Raw genomic sequence first — 15,171 nt, 5'->3', positions numbered from 1 at the left:
TAGGGCATACAGGAGGTACCTAGAGGGCTTCTTGGTCCCCAAGGTCCCACTGGAGCAAAGGGCACATTATGCCCCAACTAGTATTGCAGAGTGGTGGAGAAAGGGAGCGTGGCCTCTGACAACTTCTCACCAATCCTGGTATGTGGGACTCACTGGAGGTAACAGGAAGAGAGTTTGCCCCCAAGGACGTTCATAGAGGCCAACTACCCTTCCTATTACCTCCAGTAAGTCCCATACCGCAGGATTGCTGAGATCTCATAACAGGCCATACCCCCTTTCTCCAACACTTTAACAAACGCACCTCCTTATGCACTACTAGTAGGAGGATGACATCCTCTTGGCTATTGACAGTTCTTCTGGGCTAACTACCCCTCCTGTTACCTCCAGCAAGTCCTACACAGTGGGTTTGCTGAGAGTTTTTTGGTTGCCACACCCCCTTTCTCCACCACTCTGCAAACGCGCCTCATGGTGCACAACTAGTAGGGGGATGAAGTCCCCTTGGCTCTTGATGGTCCTTGGGGGCCAACAAGCCGCCTTCCTGTTACTGCCAGTAAGACCCACAAACCCTTTCTCCACCACTCTGCAAATGCACCTCCTGGTGCACTGCTGCTGGGGTGAAGTCTATTTTAGTCCAGAGGTCCTCAGGAGAAAAGGGGACCAGTGTTGGCAACCAATCACATCTCAGGCATGAGATCGGCAGGGGTCGTGCATCCACCGCTGCCACAGTTGTATATCTGAGAAATATTTACATTTCTCAGGAACTACTGAATGGATTTACACTTTTTAGCAAAGAGAATGCTTTCTGGACCAAGAGCTACCTTTTTGCCAAATTTGGTGTAATTCGTACAGCACTTCGGGTTGTAGCCGCGTCAAAGCTTTCCCATGGAATTTAACATGGAAATAAATAATTTTGTGTCCCCCTTTTTCTCTGCCCCTGCTTGACGGATCATGCCGACATTTTCAATACAGCAGCTGTTGTGACTGACCTCTTACTATGGAAACTTGGTCCTAACTATAACTACCTACTGCCTAAAAAGTTTCCAAAGGAAAAGAGGTGTTTTTTGCTTATAACTTTGGGGCCGCTTGACGAATCTTTAAGAAGGTTCCCAAAAATTCCCATTTTTGGTTCAGCTGTGATGTGTTGAATTTTTTGGGGTGATCCAATAAGCGGGGGTGAGACAAAAGAGTTGTCCCAAAACATGTTTGCCCCATGTTTTGTCTATGGAGATTTTGTATTTTTTTTTTTGTACACGACTACAGCCCGAACAGCTGAATGGAATCATACCAAATTTGGCAGAAAGCATGCTTTTTATGATTTGGTGTAAATCTGTTTAGTAGTTTCAGAGATATTTAAGTTAAAAAAAATAGGGAGTCCAACATCCTACTCAAATCCTATTGAAATTTGATTGGCTGCCAACACTTCTACCAGGAAGTGTTGGCAGCCATCTTTGGACTCGGCTTGAATCTGAGTCCCACAAAAAAGTTAACATAAAAGAAAAGGGGGCAGGTGTCAAGGACCCCACTAGCCTTACCGTCTGCCTGTAGAGTAGTCTCGGAGGGATGATATGAATAACATCAACCATCTCCCACCTGCTCCCTAGTCCTACCTTAATCAGTACCAGACGGGGCATGGTGAAGACTGGGGGAAGGAATCCGAAGAAGGGACATGCCTGAAGATGTGACGAAACGATAATGGAACCTCTGTGGAGTTTGTAGTCTTTCCTGACCTGGAGCCTGAAGAATAACCAACAATCAATCACTCCACTGCTTCAACCGGTATACAATCATACTCATGCATTCATCAAGAAGATGGTAGAAAGAAAAATTACAGTCACCTAAAGGAAGAGCTGTTTTCAGGGATCTTCGGTAGGGGCGCTTACCTCCTAGGTACCAGGGAAATACAAATAGCGCACCTGGGCTGGAACCCATAGTCTTGGTAAAATAGGGGGTTCCTAAAACAACGGTGATGATGGTAATTGCTCCTGCGCACTTCATGAAGGGGAAATAAAGTAACAAGGCTCTCCTGCGCTCTGTAGATAGCAAGGAAAGGACATTGGTGACACGCTTCTGCGCTCACCGTGGTGTGAAAACAAGTGATAATGCCAATGCGCTCCTGCGCTAGGTATGAGTAAAAAAGGAAAATGGTGGCGCGCTCCAGCGCTCACCGAGAACTAGGAGAAAGCGGTAACACTCTCCTGCGCTTACCGTGAGTGTGTTAGAACGGTAACGTGCTCCTGCGCTCACTGTTGAAGGTCGGAAAACAGTAAAGCGTTCCTACGCTTACCGTGGTAGGGCAGAGAGTGATGATGCGCTCCAGCACTCACCAGGGACAGGGTATAAAACGGTAACATTTTAAAAAACATAGAAATTCACATTAAAAAAACCAATGGTTACAGGAACCATTATAATTAGGCTCATATTTCCATTGTGCTATAATTTATGCCATCAATGGCTTCATATGGGGGGGGGGGCACGTGCCCCCCCATTATAGTAGTTATCCCCAGGGCGGTGGTGGTCCTTGGCAGCCTTACTTAATTTGAATTAATTGCCCAGGGGAGCTGGTGGTGCCTGTGGCAGCAGGGGAGCCACACGGCACGATGCATTAATTTTATGTTTAGCCCCAGGGAGATGCTGGGGCCCACCGCATTCATATTTTAAAGTGCCCCGGGGAGGTGGCGGTCCCTGGGGTTGCTGGGGGAAGCTTGCAGACCCCCCACATTTATTTATAAAGATTTTCCCTGGGGACGTGGTGGCTCCCAGGGGCTTTTCTAAGCCCTAAAATGGGGGCCATGGGTCCACCAGTTACCACCAGTAAGTCCTACACAGCTGGATTGCTGAAAGCTTGTTAGAGGCCCTGCCCGCTTTGTCCACCACTTTGCAAATGCGCCTCCTGATGCACTACTCAATGTGAGATGAAGTTCCCTTGGATGCTGAGGATTATTGGGGGCCAAGAACCCCTCCTGGTACCACTATGAATTCCCACACAGAGGGATTGCTGAGAGTTCATCGGAGGCACTACCTTCTTTCTCCACCCACTGTACAGACTCATACAGCCACTCACACACCCACATAACAAACCTATTCACAAACTCATACAGCCACTCACAAACCCAGCCACACACCGACACAGCTACTCACACACCCACATAACCACTCACACACCCAGTCACAGACCCATACAGCCACTCACACACCCACTTACTGACCTATACAGCCACTCACACACCAACTCTGAAAGGGTACGGGTTGCATTTAGGAAATAAAATTTAACAAACCCTTCAAAAGTCACAATAAATACAATGGTTACAGGGACGTTATAGTTAGGCTCAGATTTTGCTCTTACAAAACCATTGAAATTCAGCAGTTATGGTTTCCTGAGTCCACTATAACTTATGGCCCCACAAAGCACTGCTTATGACCTCGCATATTACATCACTCATGACATGATCAGTGACATCTCAAATGACATCACTCATGACATCATCCAGTGAGTGTAAGTATTTTCTAAGAGTTTATGATTTCAACATATAGACTAAGCTACCACAAAATGTATACTACTAATGACTTATATTATTTTTAACCTATATTATGTGAGTAGCTGTGTGACTATGTGTGTTTGTGTGTAAGTGGGTGTCTGTGTAGGTCTTTGAGTGGGCATGTGAGTGGCTGTATTAGTATATACGTGGATGTGTGAGTAGCTGTGCAGGTGAATGACTGGCTGTTTGAGTGGCTATATTGGTGAGTGGGTGTGTCAGTGGCTGTAAGGATTAGTTCATGGCTGTGTGAGTGGCTGTATGGGTGGATGAGTGGCTGTGTGAGTGACTGTATGGTTGAGTGACTGTATGTGTTAGTGGCAGTACGGGTGACTGAATGTCTTTTCGGTAAATGAGTAGGTGTGTGAGTGGGTGTATTGGAGAGTGAGTATCTGTGAATGGCTGTGTGGGTGAGTGAGTGGATGTATGAGTGCTTGTATGGATATGTGACTGGGTTTATAAGTGAATGTGCAAGTGAGTGTATGACTGGTTGTGTGGGTATGTGAGTGGTTCTATGGATGATGTTATCAGTGATGTCATTTGAGATGTCATCAGTGATGTCACTGACCATGTAATGAGTGATTTAATATGCGAGGTCATAAGCAGTGCATTGTGGGGTATACGTTATAGTTAGCACAGGTAACTATAACTGCTGAATTCCTCATATTTTCTATGAGTGAAACTGCAGCCTCAGCCTAACTATAACATCCCTGTAACCTTTGTTATTTTCAGTGACTTTCTATGTTTTTTTAAATTCAATTTCCTTCTATATTGTTCCTATAACCATTGTTTTTCAGTGAATGTCAACACATGTACTCACTCACCTGTACAGCCACTAAGACAAGCACATACTCTCCCATACAACCTCTCTCACACCCACTACCTCATGCAGCCATGCGCACACCCATTCATGTACCCATACAGCCACTCATGTACCCTGTCATTCATCCATACAGACACTTATGTACCTGCTCAGTCACACATTCAGCCACTCATGTACCCTCTCATTCACCATTTACAGCCACTGACACACCCACACACTCACCCATACAGCCATCCATTTACCCTCTCATTCACCATTACAGCCACTTACATACCCACTCACCCCATAGAGATACTCACATATCCACTCACTTACACATACTCAAACACACACCGAAATGCCCACTAGCTCATCTATATAGAAATTCGCACACCCATTTACTCATGCATATAGTCTTTCACATACCCACCCACTCTTCTATATACCACTTACATACCCATTCCCTCACCCATACAGGCACTCCCACAAATACTTACCTTAGTATATATGTTTAATACTCAGTAACCTTTAGAAAACACTCACAATCACTGGATGATGTCATCAGTGATGTCATTTGAAATATCATAAGTGATGTTATTTGAGATGTCATCGGTTATGCCATTAGTGATGTCAAATAAGGTTCTACGGATAAATATTTGCTAGGAAGGGGCAACAAAATGTCATTCAAATACTTAAAAGATTGACAATGATAAATCCAACAATTCGATACTGTTGAATTTATAATAACTAGTACAGAAAAGAAGTTATAGAACTTTCTTTTCTCTGAGTCAAAATCCAGCCTTCAAACAGCCTTTCCTGATTGGTCAGCCTTAACAGGCTAAATCAGGGTGCTCTGATGAGGTAGTAAGTGGCTGCATAGAGCAGGGGTTACCTTATGGGGAGAGCTCTGCAGCTCTACAGAACAGGCCAGGTCGGGGGCTGGATAATTCAAACTGGGCTTCAAAGAGAGCAGGACAGTAAGGAATGCCTAACAGGCCTAACCCCATTTCCTGGAACCCAAGCCAGGGAATGGAATGTGCATGTGGTGGATGGGGTTGTTAATGGTAGTGAGCCGCACTAGTATGTTGGTTTAGCCAGCTCTTACTCCAAAGAAGAGAAAATATTGATTTTGAACTTTAAAGCACAGAGCTTTGTGGGAAAAGAATACGCCACACTTTGGAGGAGGCTGTCATGCTTTTGGGTGGCAGCAGGCATCTCATTGGACAGGGGTGCCCCATGCTCATCTCCCCAGATCATTGAAAAAATATGTGATAGCTGCATACCAACTCAAAATTGCTGCCTGACACTACAAGAAGAAGTATTGTGCTGCTGGAACCCTGGTCTGCACCACACTGGATCTCTCCATAAAGGACTGCTCCTGTTGCACACTTGGAACTACAGCCCTCGGGACTTTGCCTTGCTTTAAAAAGTACTAAGGAGTGGAGTCCCTGAAAGCAAAAGGTTAACAGAGCTTTCTTGCACCATATCCCTGAAGATGTCCCCAGCCTGGATTGCATCCAGTGGACTTGTATGATTTGGCCAGGTGCATTGTGTTAAATCTAGTCCAGACTTCAAAGGGTCATCTCAGAGCTTCGAGATCCTTGGATTTGTGGTTTGGACACTGTGAACCCTCAAGAGGCACTTCAGGAAGAAGTTCCATAAGTCTGGAGAAGTTTAGAGGAACTTTTGGAAAAATGATCCTTAAGCGGACCAGCACAGCGTCAAGAGTCAAGCCGAGAACCTTCCAGCCTGGATTTCAGGTTTGTCCTGCTGAAAGATCTGGATCTCCATACTTTCAGGATTTGACTGAGCTCTTGTGGGAACGCAATACGATGATGTTGCATGGAAACTGGCCTGCTGAAGGGGACCGCACTAAATCAAGAGAAAATCCTCCAGAAATGTTTCTAAGTCAGAAGGTAACATTTTCAACAGGGCCTACTGCATTGTGTACCCGACCAGGGCTCCATCGCGGTCGGCCTTAAACTCCACCTTTGTCCCGGTCAAGCGTGACCAGATGTCCCAAGTTAGTGTTATATGTTTTTAAGCACTAGATAGTGGTTAATCTTTAAAAATTCATATCTCCTGTTCCCTACATTAGATGTTTGTTGTGTTGGTGTCATTTTAAAGATATCATATTTCCAATTTTTATAAATTGGTGTGGGATTTTTATTGTATGTTGTGTCTGTATTTGTGTATTTAAATGATTTACATACTTGACTCCTGAGTTAAGCCTGCCTGCTCACAGCCAGCTGTCAAGCATTGAGCCAGGGACTAATGTATTAAGACCTCGTCTGGAACTTACATTGCGGGGTGGCCTTATTGCTAGTGGTAGGTGCCTACTTACCCCTACCATTAACCCATCCTCGATTATTAATAAAATCCTAGCTTAAGTTAAAAAACTCTAGAAATGTACAGATAAACCAAAGGTTAAAGTGATGTTAAAGTTAAATATTGAAAATAGGATACAAATTGATGCTTTAAAAACAAAATAGACTGAAATGCAGCAGTTATCGTGTACTCTCAGGGAGGTTGGGCCCAGGCTGTCCCAGAGGTTTGGGCGCATGATCAACTTTGAATGTGATGAAAAAGCCTCAGACATTTCTTGAGAAAAAACAAAGTTTAGAGTGAAATTATGATTGGTGTTGAAAGGAGACATGTACTGATGTATAAAAATAAAGAGATTAGTTGAAATTTGCCAGTTCTAGTGTAGTGAAATAGCTATAAAATGCACCCTTGCCATACACTGCTTATGACCTCATGTATCACATCACTCATGACATGTTAAATGAGACCATTGGTTAGCCTTTATTTAACCCCTTTGAAAGAAGGCCAGTGTGAAGTGGTGGACATGTAGGCTGTAACTTTACAGCTAGTCCAAATGTCTTTCATCAGGTGGATGGGCTGAACAATGCTCTCCTTCATTGTTTCTCTAACCAATTACAGAACTTGATGATGCAGTGCTGGCACAGCAGCTGTTAAAAAATAAGTCCAGCTTGAAACCTTCCATTTAGCAAGTAGGGCCTCCATAAAGTTCAGAAACTGTTATCCTACCAATGAAAAAGTGAGCTGATCAAGTGCTAACATTTTGCCCAACTTCTCATTCCATAATTCATGGCTTTGATGATATGGGGATTACTTTCCGAACATAGACTTAATAGTAGGTGGTTGTGTTTCTTGTTATCTTTGTGACATTCCACTTCAAGTGACTACAGGAAGCAAATAGGCCACTTCAATGCTTTGTGGTGGTGGTATACCTCTTTTCCTTGTGCCATGCTGAGATTGCTGCAGGTGATGACTTCACACTAAGGGCAATAGAGCTACTTAATAATGCTTAATTCTCCTTCTTCCTCATCACCACCAACTCCTTCTATCTGTTTGACTTCTTCTTATCTGGTGGTAGCAGCTATTGTTTTGAGGTGCTCTACCCACATGATTTCATGTTATTGTGTTTTTAGATGGGCCTGTCGACCCGGTTATCATAATGTCAACCTGGCTTCCATTGGCTACTGATGTTTGGCAAATTATGCAGTCTGCAATGCGATCCTCATACAGCCTTAGTGTAAAGAAGTCCCAAACAGGGAAGATATCTGCCTTATAGATACAAAGCCACAAAATAGTGCAGTAGAGGTAAGCAGTTGCATTTTTTTCCTCTATGGTTGGCTTTGGCTGTGGCAGGGGTGGGAGTTGGTCTAGGTTTTTGTGTTCTGAAATGATGGAAGCAGGTGGTGTGGGTTATACTACATGACTTAGAGTCAGTTGAACAAAAGTGATCGGTAATTCGTCTGTGTCACTCTTCACTAGAACAATCAATCTTTCTTCTTCCTCACCTCCAAGGCCTACAGCAATCTTTCTTTTCTTTTGTCTCTCATGGCAGTACTCAGGGGCCTAATCCTTGTTAGGATCATATGATGGAGGCTTGGAGAAGATTAGGCAGTGCTATTTACCATACTCAGAGGAGACAGTGAATACGTTGTGTCCAGTGACAGAGCAGGCACAGCATCTTGCTTTTCTGCAGGAAGCTCAATGTCCTTCTCTGCTCCTACCATCAGAGAATATGCTGCAACTTTCTGCAGATCAGATCAAGTGTAGCTGACTCTTGTGGCTGCTGATTTATCAGTGAAGATTTGGTTTACTGCTGGTACAATTTGATTTCAAACTCATTGCTCTCTGCCTCAATGAAGCCATTGCAGTGATCATAGATATCTATTTTTGTTTTATTGGGGGTGGTAATGTTGTTGATCCGATGGTAAACGTCTCTCGGTGTAATCCTGGTAAGAAGAGGGTGCAGCAGATATTCTGCATTGCCAGAAAAGGGTGAAGGTGTGATGCTAGTGCTGGCAACAGACTTCTTTTCAATAGCTGCTTTCTTGGCACAATCCTACTTATATGGGGTCATATTGTTTTCTGATTTTGTTTTTGGCCAGTATCAGAACCATAACAGAGAGGACTCTGGACTCGGATGTCAGCTAATTCATAGTCTTCTTTTCGACAAGGTATCCTCTTTTTTGTCTTCAGACAATAAAAAAATAATAAGGAAGAGAGTGAGACTTGGCAATTGTAGCCAATGAAATACACATGATCATCACCATCATCATCATATCAATATTATAAATATATATATATATACATCAATTTAATTATTAGAAAAAGGTGCTTGGTGACCTTCCAAGGCTAATGGGATCTCTGTAGGAGGTAGACAAAAATCAATTATATTAAGAAATAAATACCTGTTGTCACTCCAGGACCCACATGGCCCAAATGGGAACCAGGGGAGGCTGATAATAATTGATTACATTACTGAAAACAAAAGACATGGGGGCTGATAAGCATGGTGGGCGGGAAATGGGACCGCCCGCAATGCATGTGGCAGTCCCGCATTTGCAATTTGAATGCGCCCCCCCACACTAGTGGGCGCATCCCGCATTCTTAACATTGCGGCGGGCGGTGCTGCCAGCAGCAGCCATGGCAAGGTTAAAAATGCAAGTTGTGCATTTGAATGCACAACGTGACAGGCAGTGATGCCACATTGTGCATTCAAATGCAGGGGGGTACCATAGATACCCCCCATGTGCACCACCACCCCCCAAAATACCTGGGGGCCTGCTACGGGCCCCCAATGTCAAGGACCGCATGCCTTTCTGGGGCAGCATTGCTGCCACGGAAAGCAAATCCTCATGTGTATCCTAATATGGATGGCGGTGTATAGCAGACACCGTCACCATATCAAAACATTAAAACCGGCGGTCGGTCTTTCCGTCAGCCGGGGTCCCCCCGCCATAGTAATATGGCAGGGGGGAATTGGGTGGCGGATGGTGGATTATGGCAGGCGGATCACCACCGCCATGAGGGCGGTGGCGATCCGCCCGCTATTGTAATCGACCCCCTGGTGTCTCTCCAGGCCCCATCAAACCCCAATAGGAGGCAGATAAAAATTGATTAAGATAACTAAAACCCCAATAAGGTATGCTACAGAGTATTGCAATTAGCTACAAGCATAAATAAATATAACAGGTACATTTGTGAATAGAAATAAAACATTTGCAAAAATAATATGGACTCCTAATAGGCCATAACAAGCAATGCTCCAGGCAAAAGGCCTTTGAAAGTGGCATACAAGGATTACTAATCAGACATAAACACTAGTTATACAAAATGATAGTCACCCTCATGACAAGGAAAGAAGGAGGCATAGGGAACTAATCCAAAATGGTGGCTTCTCTCTCACACACACATACACACTGCCTCCACAAAATGGAGGTCACTCACATAGCAAACAAAGAAGGTGGCATAGAGTACAAAGAATATGACTGACTTAACCTAGCTGGAACAAAAACTTTCTGCAGGGACAAATTTGAAGAAATATAGACAGCCAAAATGTGAGTGTGTCCATGTGTGAGGCTTTGTACATCATCAGTAAAGTAGCAACAATAATGTATAAACAATTTGACCACCATAAAAAAATAATAACAACAGAGTAACATGAAAACATAAAATAATAAAATAATATGTAAAATGCCTCGGTCACAAGCAGGCCTAGGCAACAGTTACCCCAGCCAAAGCTGCTGATAATGCACATTAATCAATTATTATCTCTCACGTACATACACACAATAGTGGTCAGACACATGGTGAAGAAGGTGCCTGAGAACAAAGAAAATATGGATATATGGCCGGGACTCCAGGAGCAACCCCAAGCCTAGCCAGAAAGAGCCATACGCAGAAAAAAATAACCTAAACTTGCCATGACTTTAAAGCCATCCACTCATCCCTATCACTAGCACAACAGCAGACAGAATGTGAAAAAAACATACATCCAAGATCTATAGCAGAATTGGCCCCAAACAGTAAAGTGCCACAGTATAATGGCAAAATGTGCAAAACACAAGTGAAAGAGGAAACGATCTGTTAGTCCAGACCCCAGCCATTTATAAATGTCCATTGCCTTCACATGCTTTATCCAACCCCATATGGGCCTGTCTGCAGCCCTACTTTAAACTCTAGGCCATGGAGAAACAAACACACAGGGAAAATAAAGAACAAAAATAGTGGTATCTCCCAACTGCAGATATTTTGCAAAGGACTGCACTAAACTTACTTGATTTTAATGAAAAAGTAAAGATTTCAAGTGTGGATGATGCAACAGAGATTTCAGGAAACAGTGAGGCTTTCCATCCAAAATCCAAACCCATAATGACCAAGAACTCAATAAAGCACCTGGAGGAATCTCTGGGACTGGAAGAGGACATTGATGTATTTATGCACAGTAGCCTCCTACTCTACTGCATTTCCTCTTCATAGGTAACTTTGGATAATCTCAGTGGGGGGATCAGACAGTGGTCCATGGTTTCACTGTGTGCTCCAACTGAAGTTTTTCCAAACAGGAAACTTTTTCTTTAACCGCGGCAGTCCTGCCAAGCATATTGCAGCCTCCTGACCACCGCAACACCACCTGGGAACGGCGGATCCCTGACGGCTGCAGCGGGGCTATGGGGGGTCCGACTGCTCAACTCGTAATTGGCGGGCGGGAGACTGCCACGCCTTCGTGAGTCTGCCAGTCCCCGGTCCGCGAGACTCGTAATCGGCCCTTTAATAAGATGCTGTTTAATCAAACAATAACACTCTGTGAAATATCAATTGAGCCCCCTTCCAGCACCACTTTTTAAAAATTGTATTTTCAGCTATTTCAAACTTTACACATGTGATGCACTTGAACCCAAAGTAAGGTGCACTCATGCTTTAAATTGCATCTGCTACAGCATGGTGTATTTCAGTCTACGTAACTGGTTTGGTCATGGGCCATGGCAGCACTATTGTTTTGTTTACGGATTTTGTGCAATATAGGCAGGGCCCTTGGAATTATGCAGCAGGGGAGGACCAAATTATTCAGCAGCGTTGACTAAATTATGCATCACGAAAAGGCAAATTATGGCGTCTAATGCTGCACATTTTATGATAGTATTGTGCCATTTTTACATATAATAACACTGTCTGGGGAAAGATTTCACTTTACTGGTGCTGGTTTAATACCCAGATACAGCAATAGGAAAGTCAAAGGTGACCAGCCAACCTATGGAAAGAGCCTTCCAATGCACAGGAACATGTAGCCGAGTTGTTGTTTTTTTTTATTTTTTTTAATTTTTTTATTGAGAGGTTATAATTCATGAAAATCTCACAACAAAATTGCAGATGCAGGAATGGCATCATATCAGATAAGAAAGAAATATATTAATGCAGCGCACAGCAACCAGCGCACCACACCGACCAGGACACCTGTGCAGAGAGGCAGAGCGGCGGGAGCAGCGCGAGGAACTCGCTGTCCCGAGAAGCATCAGAGCGAGCCAGCCCCGCCCCCCTCCTACCGGGCCATTTGAAAAGCACCTCGTGTCTCCCGCTCCACGGGAGACGCAGCCCACAGCAACCTGCGCACCACACCGACCAGGACACCTGTGCAGAGAGGCAGGGCGGCGAGAGCAGCGCGAGGGACCCGCTGTCCCGAGAAGCGCCAGCCAGCCCCGCCCACCCCCTACTGGATATTACCTGCATCCCCTTCCGCCCCGCGGGATGGCACGGGCGGCACCGGGCTAAGCCCGGGCAAAGGGCGGGCCGTCTGCGGCCATCAGGGGCCAGAAGAGGCCGGGCTGGGCTACCCCCTTTCGATGTGAACATCAAGTATGGGTAAGCGGAAACTGAATACTTCTCAGGAGCAGGGGGGGGTTAAAACAAAAGTCCCCAGGAAGTCATCCTCAATAATCTCCTATTTGACTTCAGCGGTGGGAGCATTAAAATCAGAAATTTAGACTGCAGAAAGGGAACTTGGTTTGGACGCAACTACTGCCCAAACATTAGGTACTCCACCCCTGGTAACCTCTAGTGGAAAACCCATCCCCTTGGAACCTCGTGTGATTATTAACAACCAATCTGGTATAGAGAAAATAGACCCTGTTGGTCCCGAGGGTACAGTTCAATGTCCCATAAATGAAGACCTTGGTGGCTCCTCTACCCAGGTGAAAAACATCAAAGGCCAATCTAAGAGGCAATGTACTGCCTCAAAGAAAACCCAGAAAAAAACGAACAGACGGGAAAAGGAACTAAAAAACTCCACTCAGACTGGGAATCCATCTTTAACGAGCACCTTAGAATCTAATGTACGGGACATGATGGAGGAACTTTTTATATCTTGTTTTGAGCAGACTTTATCTATTATAGCTAAGGACATTATTGATACCCTGAATACCTGTGTTGCCAATCTTTTGGATACATGTGAGCGGATTAATACAGTCTTAAATATGCATAAATGTGATACAGGGCTAGTTCCGATGATTGGGCCCCATCCATGTCCCCTTAAGTCTGCTATGGGGAAACCGGGGACACAAGGTGTAGGATATGGAGCACAATGTCCCTTACAGGTGGAAAAGACCAGACAGACATAGCCTGCCTGCAGGAAATAGTGGGAACAAAGGGGTTGTGGTCCCTCAGTTAAGTCAAACAAAAAAAGCAGAGATGGAGAGAAAGCAAAATTCTGGTAGGGAGCAGGGGTTAGGCTGGAACCCACAGCATGGGGGAAAATCTGTTATGCAATCAAGTATTAACCTACCCCCTGAAGCAGCCCCTCTGGTGGCAGTATTAGTAAGGGTTCCCCCGTTAGTGGAAGGAGCTATTGAATCTACTGATGCTCTTTTAGCCACAACTAAAAAATGGTGCAATCTTAATTGTACGGGTGGCATGGAAATTTCTGCAAATATCATAATGGCAAGACGGGTGGGTTGGCTAGGATGTACCCAGAAGACAATTAAAGGTGATTGTGTTATTGTAAATTTTAACAACTCCCATGATGCCTCTCGGCTGTTGTGGGATGCCTCAGATGTACAGAGAGAGGAAGGGACAGCAAGGGCATTACCCCGTGGGCTAATTCTATCCCCCTTCAAGAGGGATTGAAGTACATCCTAGATTTAGCCCTGGGGTGGGCAAAAACCCAAGAACGACAGATTGTCCAACTCACATAAGCATAGGTAGGAATTGTAGCCTTGATAAGGTCCGTACAGAATCGGGCCCTACCCCTAGTTGTTTGCGCACTCAGGTATCCCTGAGAGATGACTCTATGTTATTAGCTAATAGGTTCTCACCTTTGACTCAACTAAATGAGATTGATTGACTAAGCCCCACACAGGAGACCCCTCGACCTCTTTCTCCCGGATATGATTCTATCCCTGTGGGTGTAAAATACCCTCGATTGATGAGCTGGAATATTGCAGGCCTACGCTGAAAAAGGGACAATCAAAATTGGCTTCAGTTAGTAGCAGCCTGTGAGTTAGTCGCCCTCCAAGAGACCTGGAATAAGAAAAATGATTTCTGGGTGGACGGCTTTAAATCTTATTTCCAGCCAGCCTGTCCTACCCCTGCAGGGAGAGCCAAGGGGGGGTTGTTGATACTAGTCTCAGTAAGACTGAAAGGAGTGGTAAAAATATTAGATGTTGCGTCCCCAAATTGCCTAATAGTGGAAATCACTAATGTGAATAGTTATAAAACTTTGTTAATTATTTTTTATAATGCGGAGGACAGTGTGTACTATAATGAACATCTCCTCTATGTGTCAAGGTTTTTAGAAATGTACAAATCTCAGCAGACCACTTTTGTTTATATTATTTTTATGGGGGATTTTAACATTCATTTGTGTAAAACTAACTGTTGTATTAAGATGAACCAGGGGGCCGCCATTGTATCACTGCCGCATTTTGAACATTCACCTAAGGGGGAGACCCTGGAAGAACTCCTGGCTTCGGCTGACGTCTACGAACCAAATTTATTTAATTGTTTTTAAACATAAGATTTTATTAGAAAGAAAGCAGAGTCAATAAACCAGTCACATGTGAAAATACACAATTGAATCAAGTTACAGAGCAATCATGATGATACATCAGCGTACATTTGGAGTGGTGTGGCTCACTGGTTAGAGGCGGCAAACCTGGAAGCAGAAGTCGGCCTGGGACCAGGGTTCGATTCCCGACGTGGCAGGGTCGTGGACCAGGGTCAGCGGACTTGATCATTCTCGCCTCTGTGCCTACTCTAACCAGGGGTCCCACTCGGCAACTCTGGGCATTAGCTTACCTAATCTCCACAACGGCCCCATCAACGCCGGGGATGCCTGGCTCCACCTTGGGGATTCCCAGCAGGGACCATCCCACAGGGAAAGCCAGGACGGGTTCCCCAGCGGTATACAGCGCCAGGACGCCGGCTGGCAACAGTGCGCTTTACAAGTATACACATTACATTTCGACATAAGGGCCCAGCCCGGGTCATGGCCAGTTCAGTTATTGGAGAGTCACAGAGTTCACCACC

This window comes from Lissotriton helveticus, chromosome 7, assembly GCF_964261635.1.
Source record: "Lissotriton helveticus chromosome 7, aLisHel1.1, whole genome shotgun sequence".
NCBI lineage: Eukaryota > Metazoa > Chordata > Amphibia > Caudata > Salamandridae > Lissotriton > Lissotriton helveticus.
This window is presented reverse-complemented; position numbering follows the sequence as displayed.